The 22,883-nt window shown below is 49.4% G+C and overlaps 1 protein-coding gene across 4 annotated transcripts in view; it reads left to right on the plus strand.

Moving 5' to 3' along the window:
• Window positions 1-4,302: 4,302 nt before the first annotated feature.
• The window catches only part of LOC119455925 (poly(rC)-binding protein 3-like), a 490,025-nt gene continuing 471,444 nt past the window's right edge, over window positions 4,303-22,883 (plus strand). For 2 of the 4 annotated variants that reach the window (XM_049669431.1, XM_049669434.1), the window contains exon 1: window positions 4,303-4,435. The gene's annotated coding sequence lies outside the window, so the exon portion shown is untranslated. Of the gene's footprint in view, window positions 4,436-15,041; window positions 15,595-22,883 lie in introns of those variants that run through there. The other 2 variants (XM_049669432.1, XM_049669435.1) reach the window with 1 other exon arrangement.

Genomic DNA, 22,883 nt, shown 5'->3' on the forward strand with positions numbered 1-22,883 from the left:
ACCCGCCGCGGTGGATCAGTGGTTAAGGCGTTGCGCTGCTGAGCACGAGGTGGCGGGATCGAATCCCGGCCGCGGCGGCCACATTTTCGATGGAGACGAAATGCGAAAACGCCCGTGTGCTTGCGTTGTAGTGCACGTTATAAAGAACCCCACGTGGTCAAAATTTATCCGGAGCCCTCCACTGCGGCGTGCCTCATAATCAGAACTGGTTTGGAATGTAAAACCCCGGAAAGAAAAAGTACCCTAAAACCGGCAAAACCTCAGCGCGTGGAGTAAGACCTAACGGTGGGACACTTCTGTAATGTGGTGCATGTGGATGCGCGTGCCAGTGTCAGGCGTAATTCAATGGTCGGTAGACAAATATATTAAGCTTGGCTAGTCTATAGCTCGACTTTGTGGCCTTTAGGGCGTCCTCCGTTGAGAAAGACCAAAAGCCAAGCGACGAGCCCTCGCAACCCCGACGATGTCTTCCGCATCGTACCGTAACGAGCTAAGCCCGATTCCTAAACCCTCCCAGACTTCCCGAAGTCATGCATTCACAGGATTCTTTCCTTCTGTATTCTCGTCACTTTATACTTTTCGCGGTTAACATATTGTATTTAGCAAGTTTAATTATCTTCATTGACGGCTGTGTGCAATGGTACCGAGGCGTGTTTAACCCTTAGTTGTCCACCTACGTGATCTTGGAGCTTCCATCGCGTTCTTTCCTTTTCGTTGTGTAACCTGATACTTCAATTTATAATCCTCGTGCTACATTTTGAAAGTTTCATTTCGTATCTGTTATGTGCTTTCATTAATTGATAATGTGTTTATTATTTAGCTTCCCTCATTACGTGAATCAGCGACTGCATGCTCGGGCGTGGACCTATATATAACTGCAAAAAGTCACTTTTTTTTTTTTCACGCGCGTATTGGAGAACAACTCGTCGTTCCATTCCCTCTGCGCCTCGGAGAGTGCACGTGTATAACCACCGCTGCCCACCAGCAAACAAGCGTATTTTGACTGGCCGACGCTTCTATTCCAAACAACGTCATGACGATAAAGCTAACGCGATAAGCGTCACTGGCCGAGTGACGCAATTCATCCCTCTTTAACTCACCACGTGAACGGGGCGCTACTGCGTGACGTCACTGTACTTTTACCACCAAGAGCTTGCCCAGTTGCCCTGCCTCGTCCAAGGTGGCGCTTGGCTGGGCAAGTTTGCAAAGAATATATTGGTAATTATGTTGCTCGCCGTATGAGTCGTTCCAAATGATTTTTTTTTTTGCTAGTCCTGCAAGAACAAAAGCGATTATTTCGCAGAATAACAGAAAAACTGAAAGTCTTTGTGTTGATTCACAATGAAGAGTTGCGCGAAAGAGGACATCTGAAGTGATTTGCTCTTGTGTGACCCCCTTCTGTGTCCCATCTGATATAAGGACGCATCAAACGATGTACAAATTCCAAGACTTTGATAGCTTGATGCCGTCCAGAAGGTGTCTATATAGCGCTGCATATCGCGGCAAGGCAAACGGTCGCGGGTTCTATTTCTGGTCTCGGCTGGCGCAACGCGGATGCACCAGTGTGCCGAGATGTCGGCGCTTGTTAGACAATCCAACGATGGTTTACAGTAGTTTAGAGCTGAACAACGTCTGAGGCTTATTTCTTTGCGCATCTTTTTGCTTCCTTTTCCCATGTATACTCGCGAGCAAAAGTATAACGACCACGGGCATCCATCAAGAAAGAAACAAAAAAGTTTTATCGCACGCAGAACGCGCGTTTGTTCTCCGCCGTGCGTTCACTCCCCGTGAAAGAGCGCGTCCCTCGCGCCCCTTTCACTCGCACATACAGCGTTCGGCGGCGCGCGGCCACGATTTCATCTCCCATTGACGTCATACGGAACCTCACGGCGACGGCGACGGCGGACGGCAGAAATCTGTCTTTTGAGTGTCCATATAATTGCTATCGCAATAAAAAAGTTTTTAGCGCACAACACGCACTACAGTTTACACGGACTCCCGAGCGGCAATTAGAGCGTTCGCATCGGGATGATAGCCAAACAGGCAGCCAGGATTCTCGACGGCAGACCCCCCCTAAGGCACTATCATCACATAGTCTGGTTCCCAGCACACATGGGATCAGAACGTATTACCGGGTCACCTGAACCCCACTGAGATAGCCCACGCCGTGCGCGAGGTTTCATATTAGCCGTGACGGGATGGTGTCCAGGTGAGTCGGCGAGAGCTCTTCACAGTGATCCCTCTAGTTACTTTCAAGAAATCACAGTATAACGACCACGGCATCATCAAGAAAGAAACAAAAAAGTTTTTATCGCAGCTCCGCACCTTGGAATTTCTTCAATACATGCATTGGTCGAACACGTGCACGTATAGTTATACCATTCGATTTCAGCCGGCATGTTTAGAATTGCTCTTTAAACTTTTACTACCTCTGTGTCACACGTGTACGAGATGGCGTTCATGCCTCACTGTTGTTGCTATTTATTGTTCATAACGCATCATACGCGCTATGTGGTCTATAGCCAGATGCAAGGTGCTGCCAACCTATCTGCATCTGGAGCCCATCAAGTTAACCTTAACCGCTTATATATACTTACTTCTCTCAGCCTAAATGTAAGTCACGTAAACTCTAATTACGCGCCGAATCAATCACCGTGAGCGATATCAGAACGAGCCGGAAGGAGGCTTCCGCACGCGCGGGCGTTTTTCGGGCGCTTGGCGCAGCTCAGCTCGTCACGGTGTTTGCGCCCAGCCCGAATGCGGTGTTCGCGAACGGGCTGGCTGCATGAATAATGCCTTTCCAGCGGGATTGTTTACAAAGCTGGCCGGAACCACTCGGGCCGCCTGAATGTTTGATCCGCAGCGTCTAATGGAAACCTAATGCAAAATCGAAGCTACGCAAACGAGAATGGGTTCCCGTCGTGCTGAGCTGTATCGCGCGAGAGAGACACACATGTGCTTGCTTAAAGGGCCCTCGCAATGTGTTCGTTGGCCAAGCGCCCCAATATGTGTGTCACTCTTATGTGAAGCACGCCACATTTGCTAACTCGTTCGGACCATTCTGTTACACCATTGCGTTTGATTCCTTGGCGCTCTTTGGCCATACCTGGCCCTTGCGCCACCAAGACACTATACATCATCATCATACCTTTACATTTCTTTACAGCGCGAATTTGGTTGCCGGGCTCGGCGGCAGCGTTTCTAGTTAGTAAGGGAGTGTGGAGAAGGAGGGGAGGTTGCAGCTCGTGAAGCGAGCTTTAGTCGGCGACGCAACAGATGCCAACATTTCCAATGCCATCAGAATAAATCACTCACTCACTAAATAAACACAGGCAGACGAAATTCATCCACAGACCTCCGCTCAGCTAGCCCAGGTTTTGCTTTGTGACGTAAACCACCGTCTAATGAGTCAACCCTTTAAGTCATAAGGGCCCAGTCCAGGATCGAGCGCCACTCGGACACACAGGCAGGACTTGGCTGTTCTATTTCTTTTTTTTTGTTATTTTTCGCACTTGCAACAATATTTACATTCATATTACTGAGCGATTGCAACGTTAGACGCGAAAGCTTGGCAAAATCGAGAAATTCAAATCAAGATTAAGCTAGTGAATGCATGATTTATGTTCATTTATGAAAAGTTTCCCTTATGAACCGGCAAGCACAGAAATATCCGTTTGCAGCAATAATCTATCGCTCTTTACGCAGCAAATAGACAAACTGTTGTAAATTAAACTCAAACGATGGTTGAAACTTGAAACACTTTCTTTGAACAACGCCAGAACAACTTTGCCTTTTTATAGGCTGCTCCCGGCATTTTAGGAGCCTGTCAAGTACAAATACTCGACGTTTTAGGTTCGTTCCCACCTTTTCAATATATTCCACGCGCACACCTGCACGACGTTAAATTTCTCGCGGAGCGCGCAGCACCACCGCCCACGCGACTAGGCGAGCGGCGAAAAACAGCGCCGGCTCCTCTCCCTTCAAAAACGAAACAAGCGGCGAGCGCGCGCCGCAGCATGATTTCCCGATGAAGAAGCTTCCCAAAGCGGCCGCGAGGGCGCGACTGGGTCTTCCGCACGCACCCGGACGCGGCGCAAGGATACAATGCTGCCTTGCGGCGTAGAGGTAATAGTTCTGCTGTAATCAACGAAATAAAGCACGCATTGATCTTGGAAATCATTTACGTATCCTGTTTACTGCTTTTACTTTTTTGTTCTGACCAACTGACGCTTTTCGCAGTGGCGCGGGGCGCGCACTATTTTTTCTCTCCCGTCCGCCGGCCGAGCGGCGGATGCCGACTGATGCACTCCGACGCTTAGCGTGCAGGTCGACGCTCACCATCACCTCCTGTCCTTTCTTGTTTGATACCCCTGCTCTCCCTGTTAGTTTCCCTGGTCCTGCCATTCCCACATAGCCCTTCTTGACCGTAACCAAGGTATGTCCCGAGTTTCCATGACCACGTCTTGGTTCGTTGTTTCCCTTTCGGTTGACGCTTTCTTGATTTCTGTCTCACTCACGTATGCCGATCTCTCTTCAGTGCGCCGGCTACTTGGCTGCGTATTTTCCCTTCCGGTGACTTTGTTTCTCTGAAAAAACCCTCTTCTGCTTCGCCGATCGTGCCTGTGCGTGTACACCCGCTGTCGTTTGGCTCGCTTCTTCTCTCGCCTCTCTCTGCGCATAATTGTGTTTGTCGCCTCACCTTGATTTTTCTCTGCGAGCACTATCTCCCGTGTCTCTCCTCCCCTCCCCCCGTCCTCCACCCTCCCCGAAGCCGACGAGCGGAAGCGCCGGTTCTCGTGTGGCTTTTATTTATTTTTTTCGCTCCCATCTCTTGACCAACCCCCCCTCCCACCAGCGCTGCGCGCTAAGCAGTCTCGTTATATCTGTCGAGCGAAGTTTGTGCCGAAAAAGAGCCGCGGCCCAGCGGCCGCCGTGACGTGGATAAGCCTGGCCGCGACGTCGGATTAGGCCTCTCCGGCGTCCCCCCACCGACGACTTCCCTGAAGGCGCGCCGACGAATCTGCTCCGCCGCCGCGCATGCGCGCTGTCGGCTCTCCGGGCGAGGGAGGATGGAAGGGAGGAGGAGAGACTGTGGAGGAGGAGGGCTGGCTACACAAATGGCCGCGCCGGCGCGGCTTTTGTTTTGCGGGAGTTGCTTCCTCTCACCTGGTCTTGTCTCCAGGGTGCACACTACACACACACCTAGAGACTGGATAGCGCACGGGGCACGAATCCCGCCCTGACTTGGCACCAAGCACTCGCACCGACCTGTGCACAGCAGCGCCTTTTTTGCTGTTTTCGTTAACACGTTCGAGCAGCCGCTTGTATGCGTGCTGCATAAGCGCGAAGGATTGCAGCGTGCGTTTGCACGGAAAGGGCGTTGTTTGCTGGCGGTGCGGGTTTGCTCTGTGCCGAGCGAGCACGACATTCAGTCACGTTCTTGTTATTTTGTTGTTCCTTTTATCATTTGAGTTTGATGCTGTGAATGTTATTTTATTCTGGTATCCCACTGTTTTGTTGTAAAGCCGTAGTGTGCCTGCGTTTTAATATCAAGCTGCATGTGCATGACGTGCATCTTTATTGTTAGTGTTATGCCCGCGATGCCTTGTTCATTAATGTTGTGCTTGGGTCTTTAAAAGAAGAGCGTAAAAGAAAGTGCGTTATCGCAAATTGTAAAGGTTATGCGTAGCACGTGGCTGGTATGTCACATGTCGTTCTCGAATACATGGATCATTTTGAAAATCGTAATTGATTAACGAATGAGATGGGGAGCATTGCCTAACGCGCGTAAACCTTGGTGCCACATTGATTTTGTTTTCATTGTCCTCCGTGGCTTGCAGTGTTTGATTTTCGATGTCGCGAATGCAGCATGATAAATTCTCTTCGTGTAAGCGACCTAATGGTTTCCAATAAATTCTGGGTGTGTTTGTGTAACACTTTCTTTTCTTCTGAGGTACTTTACGTGTTGCACTGTCATTATTCAACACTGCACATACGGCGACACATGGTGGGTAGGTCTGTCGTGACGCGCGAAAGAATTTTCAAGACTGTGTTGTCCGTTTACGTTGGTAGCACCCGCGTCATTGATCTGTTGCTTTCGAGGGAGGGCAGATGTATACGTAGTACGGTGCTTTTACACGTGAGCTAGATGATATAGCACTTCCGTTAGGGATAATTAGTTTGGTAGTTGTCGGGGTTGCATGCACGTTTAAGCCGTAGTTGTCTTGCACGAGACAAGCAAGGGAAACTCGTTAAGTCTGCTATGGCAGTAAGGTTAGTCCTGTCAATCCTAAACCAGCACGAACAACTCTGGCAGAGTCATTGTTACATTTAAATCGTTATTGTAAATACGCCGTGTAATTAATTTCAACTTGGGCACATATGCTTTCTCCACATACTTTTTACTCATTTTTTTTAAATGTTTCATACCTTGCTTTCTGCAAAGGCGTGCAGTATATTTTAATTCACGTTTGCTATGATGGGGTTAGCCCATATTTTTGAAGAGGTTAATTCTATACATTAGCACTGCACCTGTGTGCATATTTTTTAAACACGACGACAAACCCACGAGAGTTAACATGAAACTGGCGTGAGCTGTAACGTGAGCAGGGGAAAGTAGCACGAGAACGTGATACGTGGGATTACATGAAAGGGTCATGTTCTACCCTTACGTATTGCATAGAACGGTATATTGTTCTCTGCATACCGTATGGCTAAAATGTACGGCCCGTTAATAACACTCCAATTGCGTGTTCTATGAGTCAGCGAGCGGAGAAGCAAGTAGCCGTTCAGTTTGTGCAAACGTGTTTGAATTTGAGCACATTAAACGTGATGTTAGTGTCTTTCGAGTAGTACACATCGTGTTGTGGGGTTAGTGTAGTTAGTGTTGGTTCTGTAACCTAATTGCGAAATGGCTACAAAGGTATCAACTGTTGAGGACCACAGGTCTCGCGTACAGTTTCTTTAACGTGTCCGTACCTCATATCCCGTCAGTAAGGAAGAAATGCGCTCTAGCGCAAAGGCGTGAGGTGTCGCGTTTTTGTTTTCCCGTTGTTTCTTCGCCGAAACGCTGACCATGCGCTTTGCAACCTTGTAAAAGATGGAAGAAGCCCGGGCGTGTTACACAGCCGCTGACCTGGCGACCCTGCGATAGGGCCGAGAGCCAAGTAAAAGTGAGAATCTTAGTGCAGTCGTCGACGGTGCCGATCATAAACGCGATAATCGTTGTGGCGAGACGGGGCCGTCATCTTGGGTGATGCGCAACGAACGGGCCTCTCTATAGGGCCTGCTTCTGCGACAGCTCCTGACGCATGGTTTCTAGATAAAGGTGGCACGTAGAGAACGTCATACGCGGCGAGATGGAAATGTAGCGATGGGGGGAAAAAGAAAAGGGGGGGGGGGGGTGAACGTGAGGGTGATTTTACCTCATGTTGTGAAGTTTGAACGATTTACTCACTCAAAGGGCTACCAAGGAGGGATATTTAGCTATATTAGAAGGTTACCCGTTTGCAATAGCAAAGCGGGCACTTTTACTCCGAGAGGAGTCGGTGTAAGCCGGAAAAATAACGACAGTCTATTTCAAATAAAATAACGGATAGTACGGAAAATTACTGCTGACCGCACTCAGCTGCCTATAGCTACGTCTGCAGACACCTGGGGCAGTATTCTGAAACGTTCCGCTTCGACGTTAGTTCGCCTTCAGGCGAGCGCTGATTGGCTGCTTGAGCAAAATTGAATGACGTCGGGCTCAACCAGCCAATCAGCGCGCGCCTGAAGGCGAAATATCGCCGAAGTGGAACGTTTCAGAATAGGGCCCCTGAACGGCAATCGGCAGTGGTGAGAAGGAAAGGGACAGGGATGGAGGATAAACCAAGACGAAGGAAACCAATTACGTAACGTGCAATGTGGTGAAGATAAGTGAAAACAAAAGCCACCATGCCAACACGAAAAAAAACGTAGTTCGCCAGAGAAGAAGCAGAAACGAGCCATGGGGTGACGGTGCACTGCAGCGGCAGTCCGCCGTGATGTCATTGATATTTCGCAGCGTGTGCTGGGATGTGGTTTCTTGATAAATTGGCACTTCAAAGTGACCCAAATACTGGGCCTGGAAACTTCCTATAAGCTTCATTGCGCCCAAAACGCCAAGATATGTGAAAAATACTTTGAAATCCGAGATCTCGCACTGATGTGCCACCTCCCAGGTTTTGGCACGAAATCAAATGCAGGGAAGTTAAGCATTGAAGGGACATTTAGAGAAGCAGCACATCAGCTCAGACAGATAAAAGACAGTTTTCGTTACATTCGCGGCAGCAGGTTCATTAGTAGAACAGAAACTGAACTTTGAACGTGTATATATATATATATATATATATATATATATATATATATATATTAATTTCGCACGCAAACCGCAACGCTGGTTCGTCAGTGTGACGTCATGGGTATCGATGGGAATTTTCCGATTTTGGCCGCCGTGACTGGGCAAACGTTACCCAAACTTGCTAAGTTCAGTCATTAACTATTTTAGGACGCAACGTACACCATTTTTACCGATAAATAAACGAGGCCTGAGTAGCCGCCGTCAAAAGTCTATGACGTCACGGCAGCCTAGTGCGGGAACTGCTAGCGGCGTCGCCACTGGTCTCGTTTTTTTTTTTTTTTTCTGCGTTTTTTCTCGCTTTCCAAGCCTCGTCTCACGATAAGGCTAGGCTGTCTTGGCGATGTGGTAAGGTGACTTGCTAATACCGCTCAGATTACTTTTCTGTTTAGTGTTTGTAGCCTTGTTAAGTAATCGGAGTCTCCCATCGAGCGAATGAAAATTATTTTGAAAGAATAGGATGATTAACTGATTTAATGGTACTCTTTGGTTTCCCTATCATAATTTACCGTATTTTCTCGCATATAACCCGCACTGAAAATTTAAAAAATATTGCTTAAAAGTGGGGATGCGGGTTATCTGCGAATATTCGCGAAGGGACGGGGTGGGGGTCGGCTTCACAGCAACGCGCGGCCTATCGACATCGACGTGTGTTAAGCCAATGAGGCCAACACAGGTTATAGCCAGATCCACATCCATAGTCTGGTTAGACGCTTTTCGCCATGCTTTTCGCACAGTTTTGCAACGAGTCAGGTGCCGTTTCTTGTACGCCCAGTTTGCACAGTTGGCCAGCCTTGTTTCGGCATCATGAGTATGTCTCGGCGGCAGTCTTTCATAGTGCTTCAAAAAATGTGCCACAAGGAACAGCTTAGATGGTTCCGAAGACGATTACGTCTTTGAGAGCGGCGATGAAGCCTTGGATGGCAGCAGTGAATCGGACAACCCTGACAACGTTGCGGCGGTCGTTTTGAAATAAATATGTTTTGAAAACGAAATGATGACTGCGCGTAGTTGTAACTTCCTAGTCCTCATTTTTTCGGATAAGCGTGCGGGTTATATGCGAGGTTATTTTTTTTTTTTTCCCTTTTTCGTGGAGTTCAAAGTTAGGGGTGCTGGTTATATGCAAAGGCGGGTTATACGCGCGAGAATATGGTAACCGCTGGTTAAATATAGTATCCGTTGTGGAACTCTGGGATGAAGTGTCGTCCTGATGTAACATTCGACTAGGCAGTTTGGGATTCAGAGCAAGACTGCGCAGCGTTGACTCGCGTGCATCTCGTCATGCGCAATGATTCCGTTGTCATCCGTAATGCCTCTCGCAAACGACGTCGACATTGGTTTCACACAGGCGTCACCAATATGACTGGCAACGTCGAAATTATAGGTATTGAAAGCACAATTGTCTCAGCAGCGCCACTTGGAACACCGCGCTTGCTTGCTGTCGCGTGCAAACTGCGGTTTTCCTCGGTAGGAATTCGTCACGTAGTACTTCTTTTTGAGCCCTCGTCATGTGAGAGGTCGAAAAAAAAAAAAAAAAAAAAAAAAACCCTTAGACTGATAGATTCCGAGCTCCCCCCCACGCTTGTTATGGCTTGGGAACAAATTATTCTACAGAGCAGTAAATCAATTGGGGGAGAGGGGGGGAAGGAAAGCTCGAAATTTACCTGCTAAAATGGAGTTCATTGATGTAAATGATGCTAAAATTTAGGGTGCTGTCACTTTATGAGTACAAATTTTCAGGCGACATAATTATTTCAACTATATTGTCCAATTTATTATATCGTGCTGGTGTGCTGCATCTCCGTTTTTCGTTGCTCAATGACGCAACTTCTACATGCGTGATTTTCGGGGGACACAGGATCCGTCTTTTTACGGCTGAAGAACGACAGGGAGAACAGTCCTGGTAACGCTCTCATTCGCAACGATCGGGAAAACTTCTGTTAAAGCATGTCAGATGTCTTGCACAGTCTGCCCATGTATACGTATGGGTCGGTAAGCAGAACTAAATTTGCTGTTGTCTCAGATTAGAAATTGTGGGCAACATTTTTGACTATAGGTACTGTGCGCTTGCGTTTCTTCGCATCAACGCAAGAGCACCATGCTGTGGCATAGTTACATCGGAGTCCCTTTTCATCATGTTGGCACAAAAAGCTCGGTTGCACGGGGTACAATGCAAGCTTGTACACCTGCGGTGCAGTGCACCTTTGAACCTTGCAGCAAGTTGGTGCATCCCTGCGCAGCACAACCGTCACCGCCTGCACCTGTTCGTTTGTGGTGCCGTGCACCATTTCTGAAGTGCTGGTACCAATCTACAGCACAATTAGTCAATGGCAATTTCTCACAGGAAGACCGCAGAACTCGGGTAGTCAGTCGAAAACTCGCGCGCTTACAAAAAAAAAAAAAAAAAATAAAATACTTACTCATGTGCACCGCCATGCAATGAGGGAGGCCACATGCTCTGCCGCTGCACCACAGAATGCGAAGGCAGCGCCGCTCGTTAGCCTGTGCAATTCTAACTTTGTAATACGCATAGAATAGAGCGCAAACGCATGTACATTTTAAATACTGCGAAGTTAAATAAGTGTGCGGCACCTTATAACAGCCGACTCATGTCTCAAGTGACTGCATGACTACATCTCAAGTACCAAGGTACTAAAGTCGCGAACAGCATGCTCGATTTTGTCACTGTAGATCATAGTATTTTTATTTCCGCCAGCATCTCGTGACATGTTTTAGGCGTTTGTCGGTCCCTTTAAGAAAGAACGGATCTTTGAGTTCCTGTTGTATAGTTTAGGTGAGGCCCAGGTATGGCAATAATTTCCTGCAGCAGTCGCCGGCTATCGAAGTCTGCAATCAAAGAGAGGTGCGTCGATAGAACAAGCGGCAGACGAAACACGATGGGCTGATTCGAGGTTGGTCGTTCGCCTTGTGTACATTTGAGTCCCTGCCTAATGCAATAGAAATTGCATTGCACTGCTGTAAAGGACAATTGATTCGCGAGATCGATATTCTGCAGTTTCGGCTGAATCGTAATATTCTAAATAGTTTGCCGGTACTGAACTTCGTTTGATTGAAGCAAGGGGTGTGCTGCGACAGAGCGGCAGTTATTCGCGGATCTGCAAATCATGCTCGGAAAGCGCGGTATTTACATTCTCGCGCTAATTAGGACGTTAATAGCGTTCCTGTTCCGCCTAATAAAGAAATACCCGTGCTTTTTCAATCTGTATCTGCCACTGGAACAAAGTGACGCCATGGAGCAGACATGTGTTATTAAAAACGTAACCGTTTCGCAACAGTTTGTCTTGAACGTTTCATTTCTAAGCGCAGATGTTCGCAACCTGGAAATCGCCAGAAGTGTTTTTAATGACCTGCTAATGTCTCACTACCTTAAGTGGATGGATGGAAAAGCCTTAATATCAAAGTTGATTGCCCACTGACCTATCTATGCATGGCGAAACGGGGTAACAGAACAAGAAAACGAAAAAGTAAATCTTTCCTTGCGGGGATTCCCGTTTCATAGGCGAACTCCCGCAGCAACTGGTAGCCTGTTATTGCTTTTTGTTCGGCGAAAAATTACTTCCGAGCTGTGAAGTTCGCATGTCAAGAAGGTCACGTGTCCTTTCCTGAATTTTCTTGCACCCAAATTCAGGCAGCTGTCCTAGCCTGACGTCACAGATAGCACAAGGCCTGTGCACTTCGACCCATGACGTCACGCTACCTTGCTCGACTGCCATAGAATCTAATGGGGATGCTCCCGAGGCCGCGGCGATTTCGACGTCACCGCTTTCGTCACGCCGGGCTTGACAGCGGAAATTTCGGTCCAAGTGGCACGACGTCATAACGCCGAGTGCACAGGCCTTCTATCTATAGGAGGCGTTGGGTGGGTGACGGTGACGTCACATTGACATGTTTCGGGAATTGGTCTGTGGTGTCGCCAGCTGGCTTTTTACACATTGACTCCGTTTTTCTGACATACCGAATCTCTACTCTCGGTATAAAAGTCGTCGTCCTGTTATTTCGGGATTGTAAGCGATGGCTGTGCTTAGTACTTGAAATACGTATCTTCCTTTAGCGATCCCTTCACCGTGCCATGCTGATTTGGTATTTACCTACAGTGTCGGCGATAAGCCTGGAATGTGTGTGCGCGTGTGTGTAGTACTGGGGGCATTTACCGGCCCCGCCTGAGGGCGTTTCGAGAGGCGCGGCTGTGTATAAGCTCTTATCGAACGCCCGGGATGGCGCGGTGCAGGGAAGCGTGTACGGCGCGCGACCTCTGCGATGTGCCGATGTCGCGCCATACAGCAGAACCAACGCCCAGAAAGCGGAAGTGTTTATTCTCGTTATCCAGAAAGGGAGAGGAGCTACACTTTTCTCGGATGACTTACGTAATGCGTTGCGACACGCCACGCGCAGGTTACATGGTATAGAACACACATTGCGCGTCGCGCACGTGCAACGGCGGAAAATTGACTGTTTGCCAGAGGCGTGGGTGGCGGCGGTGAATTGCGGCCCGGCCGGGTGGCTCAAGCGCGAAGCCCGGACAGGTGCGATGCACATAGCGTGATTGTGTTCTTACTTTACGTTTAATTAAGGAAGTACCGGCGCGTATTGGGTGGGAGTGGCGGGAGTAGACATAAACACGGAACGAACTTCCTGGAAAGTTGATTGATTACTCTCGCCGCGGTGGATCATTGGTTATGACATGGTGCTGCTGAAAAGGAGATCGCCGGTTCGACCGGCGCGCGGCTGCGTTTCGATGAGCGCAAATAATAATAATAATCATAATAATTGCTCGTGTACTTAGACTTATGTGCGTGTTAAAGAACGTCGGGTGGTAAAATTTAGTCCGGAGCCTTCCATTACGACGTCCCTTATAATCCAACGTGCAGTTTTGGGACGTCATCCCACCTATTTCTGACGCAGGGAGGTCGTTTCGTTACTGTTGTGCGTGAAAGGCTTCGTTCGACGAATGTTGCGAGCGACAGTGGGAAGTGAAGCATATTTTCGTCGACAACAGGCCCTCCCCTTCGCCCCCAACCTGTGGGGCCTTCCTCCCGTTCGCGATGCGTCCGCTCTCGGGGAGGTTCGCGTTATTTCTCGCAGCCAGCCGTTGTGCCCTTCTCTCGACGCGGGCATAAGGGCGGCGGCGCCTGTTTTCCACCTTGCGCTTGCGCGCGGTCGCTCGCCGCGCTCGTTCGGGTTGATCGGCCCCAGCTGCGGCGGCAGCTGCGCGCAGCGCACGACCCTGCCCCGCCGCCGTCGACGACGACTACGCGGGCAGCGCGTTTTCAACAGGCCGTGCGTCTCCCGCCTCCTATCCGCCGCTTCTGCTTGGCTCCATGCCTGTCTGTCTGCGTGGCTGCTGCCGCCGCCGCCCGGTTTCTTTTCATTTCTATTATTATCGCCGCACGCGAGCGTCGGTGCGTGTAGTACGTGTCTGTGTGTGTTTGTATGCCGGGCAGCTGAACCGCCGCGAACGGGAGCGCGCGATATGTCCGTGGCATGCACGGCTGTGCCGAGGCGGATTGTGGACTCGCCGTTGTGCGCGGGTGAATTATTCGAAGAGAATCGAAGCGGGCTTCCTCCCAGCCTTGCTAGCTGTCAAAGTAGGGAAATTAATTTGGTTTCGTTACGGAGCTGCGCTGGAAACGCGCGCTTCAAAAAAAAAAAAAAAAAAGTGCACACCAAATTTGTCTAGCTCGTCCGAAACTCATTTTCAGTCATTCTGCGAGAAAAAAAAAAAAGAAAAAAGAACAGTTATTCCCCGAGAAAATTGAGACCACGCTTCCTACTTTTGAATTTAGCGCCGAAACCACGGCACTAGTGTGTCAGCGCATGGCCTCCAAGATTTGCGCGCGCCGGGAGCAAAGCCAGCTGGTGCGCTTTGATCTCGGAGGCCATGGTCAGCGTAACGTCGCGGATATTGAATTATTTTCTCCAATTAGTTTGGCCCGTTGGGTTTATCTCTTGGTTCCTTTTTAGAGTGCGACGTAGTCCTTTACCGATGCACGATCAGGTGGACTTGAGCCAGACACTGTTATCGCTGCTGAGGTAGAGACGTCGTTTGCGCTGCTGAGGTTATTGACCTCGTCTGTTTTTCCCTTAATTTATTCACCGTTACGATAGTGTCGTGATTCCTAGCTTTACTGCAAATGTCAGTGACGGAGTCAGCACACGTGGTAGACACCTCGCAAATGCAAAATAACTACAATATTAATTAAGCAGCGCGCCTGTGCCCTGAAAGGTAAAAGCCGCCTTGAAATAGTGATGCGTCCTTCTGTATTGCACTATTATTATTTTTTTCACTATTGATTGCACATTCAAGGCAGCAAAACAGTGAAAGGCTAATAGCTGCTCGCTTTTTTCGAAGTGCTCATCTCTCAGAGTGGTATCAATACACATGCAAGCGTTCCTGTACAGGAGCATATGCGGGTACACTAACGCATACGGCACCGCAACGCAACACCCTTCTCGGTGCGATGCCCAGCCGAGCCACGTTATCCGCCCAGCACGGGCGGGCCACATTTCCACTTACTAATCACCACCTGTGGCGCGCGATTACAGTCGCAACAGTCTTGTACCCACATCACGACACCGCTGCTCACAAGTAGCATGCTTTCTGCCAACGGGTGCGCTGTTGAAGCAGACAGCTAAAAGCTGTGCGCACTCTTGCATACACAGGTAGTGTTTACCTGCGAAGGTGGCGCCGCCACAACATGACAGCGGATATAACGCTATTTCAGCGCGCCTCGCGTCTGAGTACTTATCAGGCGTCTCACGTATGGTCGTGCTCATGGATGCTCATTGTCACGCCCGTGCCATATAGGTCCGACGGGAGTTGCACGCTCCGTCTCGTCCTGCTACGCGTGACGCTCAGCTTACCGAAGAAAGTTCGTTGGGTGTTTTCTAGACAGACCGACGCGTACCGCGCTCCTTTCCCGCCCGTAGGAGTCTACAAATCCGGCGCGTCTCGCATTGCGTCTTGTCTGCATCCGGTGGTGCGTGTTCTTTGCTTGTGTAGCGTCTCTCGGCAGGTTCGCCACGTCGGGCTCTCGCGTTGCGCGGTCCGCGATCGGTGATGAGACGTCGTCGTTGTTGTCGTCGTCGTCCTAGCGTGCGAAGATTTCTCTCGACGAATCATCGTTTTGACGGGAGTCGCCCTCGTCGTCTTTGTTGCGAGTGCAGCGCTGGATGACTCCCCGAGCCTTCCGTCGCAGGTACGTGCTACACTTTCCTTGACGAGTACGGAGCGAGGGGGTTATTGTACAACGTTGAACACTCTTCGAGTTTAGCTTGCTGTCTGTTATCACCCCGGACGTCGTGTACCGTTACCTTCGATGTTTCAGAACACGAATAAGGTTAGAGATGAGATCGGTCAGCTGGAAGACGAGGAGTTTATTGTACGACGCTGAACACTGTCGAGGTTAGCTAGCTGTCTGTTATCAACCCAGACGTCATGTTCCGTTACCTTCAATGTTCCGTTACCTTCAATGTTCCCCAACCCGAATAAGTTTAGAGATGACATCGGTCAGCTGGAAGGCAAGGATGGGTCGTAAAGCATTTGGCAGGCAGTCACTAGTCATGTAAGTATTCTGTTATCATTGAAATGTGGACAACGAATGTGCTTTACCGGAATTCACTGTTGTTCCCTGTAACTACCTACGAACAAATACGATTGCTTACAAGATCAAGTGTTGATGTTAAAGAATGTATGATTGAGGTAGAAACTGGCATGGACAGTCACGTCGTTGTCATGGGGGTAGGAAGGGGAGGGATTTCGCAGAACGCGTTCGAATGCATCGACTTCAGAATGCGTCGACAGTCGCGTCTCCCGGAGATGCTACAGGGAGTGAGTCCTTTCTTTTGATGCGGCTGCCCATTTGGCTTCGTTCTTCGACGGAAGGGTGCTGAACACGAGGTCGCGGGATCGAATCCCGACCACGGCGGCCGTATTTCGATGGGGGCGAAATGCGAAAACACCCGTGTGCTTAGATTTAGGTGCCCGTTGAAGAACCCCAGGTGGTTGAAATTTCCGGAGTCCTCCACTACGGTGTGCCTCATAATCGGATCGGGGTTTTGGCACGTAAAACTCCATAATTTAAGTTTTTTTTTTCGCCGGAAGGGGAACCTTAGGACCGGACAACCAGTGATGATAGTGGCACGGCCGCTGGATAAAAAAAAAAAAAAAAAAATATCCAGCGGCCGTGGTAGTGGCAGCGTGGTAGAGTACCAGGAATGATACAGAGACGTTTTCATACAAACGAAACCAATGGGAAACAGCCGCAGTCAGTGGTGTCACAGTGCTGAGAATAGGATATTCACGGGTGTATGGATATTGTCAGGAATAATGGGAGATATCTGGGAAGTGCATTCCTGTTTGCAGTGGATATAGCTAGTATGATTACGGATGTTGTCTGTTTCTGTGTAAAGGCTGTCGAGAATGAAAGCGATGGTCCTGTAAAGCTAACTTTCGATTAGGTATATATGTGCGCGCCGCCAATGTTCTTGGCAGGCTCTTCACGGTGGCTCTGTGCGGCAGTTGCCGACGTCGACTTCATCACATCATCATCGTCATCAGGCGCGCACGGGTGAGCGCAGTCAGTGGTGGATCGGGCGCAATGATGCGCGAATCTCACGCAGGACGGGTGCTTGTAAATATAGTTGGGAAAGGCCCTCGTCCTGCAGGTATCATTAATAGGATGGCGACGAAGGCGATGTCGCGGTTTCGACATCCGACTGCGGTGTTCTGACCGGAGGAGAGCGAAGAACCGCAGCTAGTCCAGATGGTTCCGGAGCCATCCGCTGTAGAGCATTTCGCTGTTGGGCCTAGCGAGCGTTAGTTTTGCGACCTCTACGGCGTTCCCGTATTTATCGGGCTCCAAAGCGGCGTGGATTAAACCAGAGAGTTTAATTCCTGCAGAAATTACTAGAGTGAACTCTGGCGCTGATGTTTTCGAATGCCGCAAGCATGGCGGTTCAGTCAGCGTGGAAATGATGTGCGGTACACGGATTCGCCTAACCCTCATTCTTCTCGCTTCGGCCGGATTTGTGACCTTGCAGATTGGTCTTTTTTCAACAACATATTGCGTTATAGATGCAATAATTAACGATTACTATGCATCTTGGCAGAGACTAATCGACTTACTGTGTCTCTAAAGCTACGAGTGCCTGTATGTTTTGAAATAAATGTAATGAATAATGTCGCAAGAACGTTTGAAGGCCACAAGCACGAAGAGCAGACAAATCCCTGCACTAACTATAATTGCCACGGTAGCGAAACAATCTTTGCGCCGGTGTTCACCCTATAGTAATTTCTGTAGGAAACTCCACGCGTTAAATTACGCTCGCGTCTCCGAGCTGCCTCCCTGCATAGCTCCGTGTTACCTAACGAGCTGCGGCGGTGGCCGTGCCGTGCCGGCGTCGAGGAAGGAAAAAAAAAAGCCGTGGCTGACGACGGGCCGGTTGCGGGAGGGTTTTGCGGTCGCGGAAGGAAAACAGTGGCCCACCGACCTTGGCTGTGTGCGCGGCTATGTTGGAGAGACGCCGGGAGGAGCCCGCGGCGGCATGCTGTGCGGTGCTTCCCAGGCGCTGCTGCGAGCTGCTGCAGTTTCCTACAAAATTTTGCTCCAGGGAACTACATCGCCCCGGTCGTTCGTCTGCAGTGGGAATGATGGTTAGCACGTGGATTTGTCTGATCTTCGTGCCTGGGGCTTCAGACGTTCTTGCGACATTATTTTATGGCGCCATCTCCTAGCAACATAATGTCTCTCAAGGACAACACCGGAAGTCGACAGGCAACCGTAAGTTGAGGTGTCTCCGAAACCGTGAGAATAAAAAAGTTGTCGCAGTTTCACCCGAAAGGCGAAGCATCAATTGCGATAGCAACTTAGTAGAGAGCTATACGGAGTAAGGATAGTAATTTTATCCACTGTACAAACTTGGACATGCAGCAGCACCGGCAACACACAGCACTGTTGTCGACGCCGTCGGCGTTTTGCCCGCGTTCGCACAAAATGCGTGCGGCGTTGGTGACTGTTGCCGGAGCCTCTGATATAAAGAGGCACTTGGTGCCGCAGCTAAACGTCGCCTCCCTTCCCTGCCCCCCCCCCCCCCCCCCGCGACCTTTCGTGCGTCAGAAGAAGGCGCGTTTGCTCTACATATATGGTGATTGTAAAGGAGGAAAGAGACGCCTACTTCTGCAGCCCTTAAGGGAGCACGGCACAGAACGCGCGTTTGTTCTCCGCCGTGCGTTCACTCCCCGTGAAAGCGCGCGTCCCTCGCGCCCTTTCACTCGCACATACAGCGTTCGGCGGCGCGCGGCGACGATTTCATCTCCATTGACGTCATACGGAACCTCACGGCGACGGCGACGGCAACGGCGACGCCGACGGCAGAAATCTGCTTTGGAGTGTCCATATAATTGCTATCGCAATAAAAAAAAATAACATATATAAAAGGAGGTAATGGTTCAAGAGCTGCATAGGATAGAAATTATATAGCAGCGTAAGTTTCGTTCAGGAAAGGGCAATTTCGGCACCTGGTCTGGTCTTTCTCATCATTATGATGATTAGCTATCATCATCAGCAATATGGCACGAGCGTCGTCGTCGTCTTCTTCCGCAGCTGACTCGTTGGTGCCCCTCGGCTTGCGCTCGTGCTCTGCACGCGCTCGTGCCACTGCTCTCGCGTTCGCCGTCGTCGTCGTCGTCGTCTTATTCCACAGCTGGCTGCGTTCCCGCTCATCATTCCAGCGTGGAATTTCATTTCTCTTATGTCGTCGTAATGGGGAGGTCGCGTTCACGGGGGTATGAGCTATCGCTTAAGGTGGGTATGTGCCATTCATTGTTCGTGTCGCGTTAGGACACGTCGTCAGTTGCTCCTCTGGGTGTTGTAGCAGAATGACGTGCGTTAACCTAAGGTCTAGGGGCTAGCGCCATTAAATACATTTAAAGGGAACATTAAGGTCGCCTAAATATTTATTATTACGCTTTATGATTCTAAATTTCCAAGCGCTCGTATTTTTCTGGGCACGGCAGGGCGCTTAGTTTCTGCACACGTGCGTAATCATTGCGAATTGTGGCTGATATAACGCACCAGTTTGTTGAAAATAATCAATGTTCAAAGTCGCGAAACAGTTTGAAGCCGGAAGTATGGAGTTCAGGCAAATGCATATACATGCCCACACGCAGCAAGGAAAAACTGGTAGGTCGCGTTATGTCTCGCAGCCAGCCAAGCGAACGCTCCGTGAAGACGCGTTCCCGTATATCTCGAGCCACTTGTTTAGTATCGGCCCAACACGTGGCCTCTGAGACTCGGCGTACTGGTAGTTTTTAATAGGGGCGCACTTGTCTTGTTCGCCGGACCTGCCGTAGCTGTACCTGCAGAGCGGCACACTAAAACCCACCGCACGCCCTGACGTCACACGATCACGTGCCGGGCCGATTGGTTTGCCCTTAATTGTGTTGCGCAGTGCTTCCTTCTATTTACGGTCCACCATTCTCATATTGGCTGAACGCCCATACTTGCAGCGTGCGTAGACGCTAGCAACCAAGAGTTACCTCCGTTAATTTTTGCGGGAAACACTTATGGCTGCACCGAGATGCTTGTCGGCTGCCGTCTCTGCAGGAAAGCGTCGCGGTGTGCGGAAGAGCGTCGTTGCCGCCTGGCTCACGGATTCGCCGTGCCCCTTCGTTGGCAACGGTCGACGTCCGCGAGCGTGTCGTGTAAATACGTGCGCACGAATTTGACATTCCGAGTCGCTGTAGCGCATACAGTGCATGCATCTGTTGCGAAGCCTATAGCATTACGAAGCGTTCTTTTTTTTTTTTTTTATGTGCCCCCTCCAAAAAAACTCGCTGTGGCCTCCGCTGCGCGCGTGCGCTGAATTTACAGTGTATGGAAAGTGGACGAATAACTCTTGAAAAAGCCTGTGACTACCTGAACTTCCACCGGACCTATGTATCTCCTCTTCCTGCGGTCTTTGCCAAACGATTAGCTTCCGTTGGTCGGCGTTTGGCAAGCAGCGCTAACATTTCGGCCGTCGTGAGTCTTGTTTCACTCGGCGAGTTCACTTAGCGCCGAGTGTCGCTTCTTGGCAAGTTGTAAGTGAGACATTCGCTCAAGCGATGACTATTCATCATGTTGCTGACGTCATCTGTTTCATTAAGTCTAGCGATCTTGGCGTTGTGTAGTCAACGCAGTGCAACCACCGCGGCGTGCATTCTTTCCGATTTCTCTTGCTGTGACGTCGACGCACGTTGTGTAACGTATGGTGGCGTAGGAATCTGAAGCGTTTTTTTTTTTTTTTCAACTTTATGACGGCCGACGCGTCTGCCGTGGCAGTAAAATGAACGAAAATTTGGGCGTATTTGCATTCTGGTAACGCTCTGGCTTTTCATCGTAGGTGACGCACATATCTGCTAACGCCTATAGGGTGCCTCAATGCGCATCGAGGCACCCTACTAACTCCCGGAACAGCAGTTGGTGAGGGGGTTGCGGCTGTACGAACTGTGGTTGGCAGAAGCTTGAATACGTCATACATTGTCCACGGCAGCTATAGATATCTCGCTTCGTATATACCTTTAACGAAACTTCTCATTCTCCTTCTCGTCCTCTTTTCTGACACTAAGAAATGACTGTGCGGTATTTTTCTTGTGCATTTAGCGCAGTTCTCGTTGGCAATTAATTTAATCTTGCTTTAAAAAAAAAACGCTCGACATTCCGATGCAGTTCGCCTTCAACGTATACATAGGAACGCAGCAGACGCCGCCGTTCTAAGCGAGTGGCATTTGCTATCGCGAACAAACTAAGTTCTATCGTCCCTTTCCGGGCTCGCGTACAGAAGCAGCTATAGTCGTGAATTTGCAGACGTGTGCAGTACTTCTACACGTGCTCCAAGCCGCCATCCCTTGGTAGCAGCGCGCCCACGTATGCAGGTGGCTGTCAACATTATACATGCGAGGAGAAATCTGCTCGTCCACAGTTCTGCTGACGTCCGTGCATTTTGCGAGAAAGCGACAGCAGCAGCTTGCTTTTCAAAATATACGAGAGGGCGAGAGCGCTCGTCGTTTACGTTCGGCGCGGCTTTCGCGAGACCGTTCGCCTATGTTTTATTTCTGGCACTCCTCGCATGTCGCTGTGCTTTGTGGTTCCGTGCAGGCGTGTGCGTGTGAGTGCAGTTTAGCGGCTCCGGCACTCTTGGTATCCGAGATGCGACACGGCCTGTGGCTCGATTCCTGGCCGCATCACGCGTCTGCGTTCCCACGGGAATAGGAATGCAAATGTGGCTTTGACGTGGGCGTCGGTGGGTTTCGCGTGGTCGATGTTCGTTCGAATACTCGTCGCTTCGGCGCCTTTAGAGCCCTGCTGTAGCTGCGTCAATCAAAGAATCACGAATCGTGAAATAGGGTTTTAAATGCTTAAATATTTACATTAGTTGATCTCGAACATTGTAAATCAATCAACTATAAAGTTACGGTTTCGCGCTCTTAGGGCCTGCGACTGTAAATATCTTTTTTTTTTTTTTCTGGAAATACGATGAGAGCTTTGCAAAAAACAAATTTGCACCGTTAGCATGGATATTTAATTTAGTCCAGTCTTCACAACTATAAAAAATTGTTCATTACGGGTATTCACCTTTTATAGGTGACGCGCTATATCATGAAAAGAACTGAAATTGTTTTACGACTAGATACAACGGTTATTATTGGCTTGAGTAACTTCATATGTCAAGAAAGAACACGAGTTAACCTGAGTGATACAGAGCAACTCGTCAAACTTCGTAGTGCACCGCCTAAATAATTTTTTTTTTACATTAATCTCTGCACTAAAGTGACCCATGACATTGTTTAGAATCGGCAGTGGGTTACGTGTACATTCTGCGCCATGTTCCATTTTTCGTTCACGTCGTCACTACTTGGAAAATTCAAAAGTACGTTGCATCTCCATACGCGTAGACACCGCGATCGAAAGGGATACATAGTAGAACAGAAAACTGGAAACGGCTGATTAATTGGCATTGCTTTGATTTCGGGCTCGTCGCAGCACGAAGGCGCTCAGTAGTTGGCGGCGACTCTCCGCGGTAGCCCATCTGGCTTTGGCGCAAGTTGCGCTGCCGAGCTGGATGGAGATCAAGGTTTCCACCCCGTTCACGGCGGTTGCATTCCGATGTGGGCGGAATGAAAAAAACAAAAACAAAACAAAGTTCGTGCACCGTGCATTGGGTGCACGTTAAGGAACCTCCAGGTGGTCAGAGTTAATCCGCAAACCTACTACTAAAACGTGCCTCGTAATCAGACCGTGGTTGTGGCAAGTGAACCTCGGAATTCAGTTTACTTAATTCGCGGCGACGCGGGCACTACTTCTATGGGACCGTCGTATTACGTAACAACTATTAACAAAGACGGGAACGATGATTAACCTCCTTTATACTATTATTATTTGTCCGCACAACTTGCGGATTCATTTTCCTTAACTTGATTACTCCTTTCCCTTCCCGACACGTCGGC

Source organism: Dermacentor silvarum, chromosome 6 (assembly GCF_013339745.2).
Source record: "Dermacentor silvarum isolate Dsil-2018 chromosome 6, BIME_Dsil_1.4, whole genome shotgun sequence".
NCBI lineage: Eukaryota > Metazoa > Arthropoda > Arachnida > Ixodida > Ixodidae > Dermacentor > Dermacentor silvarum.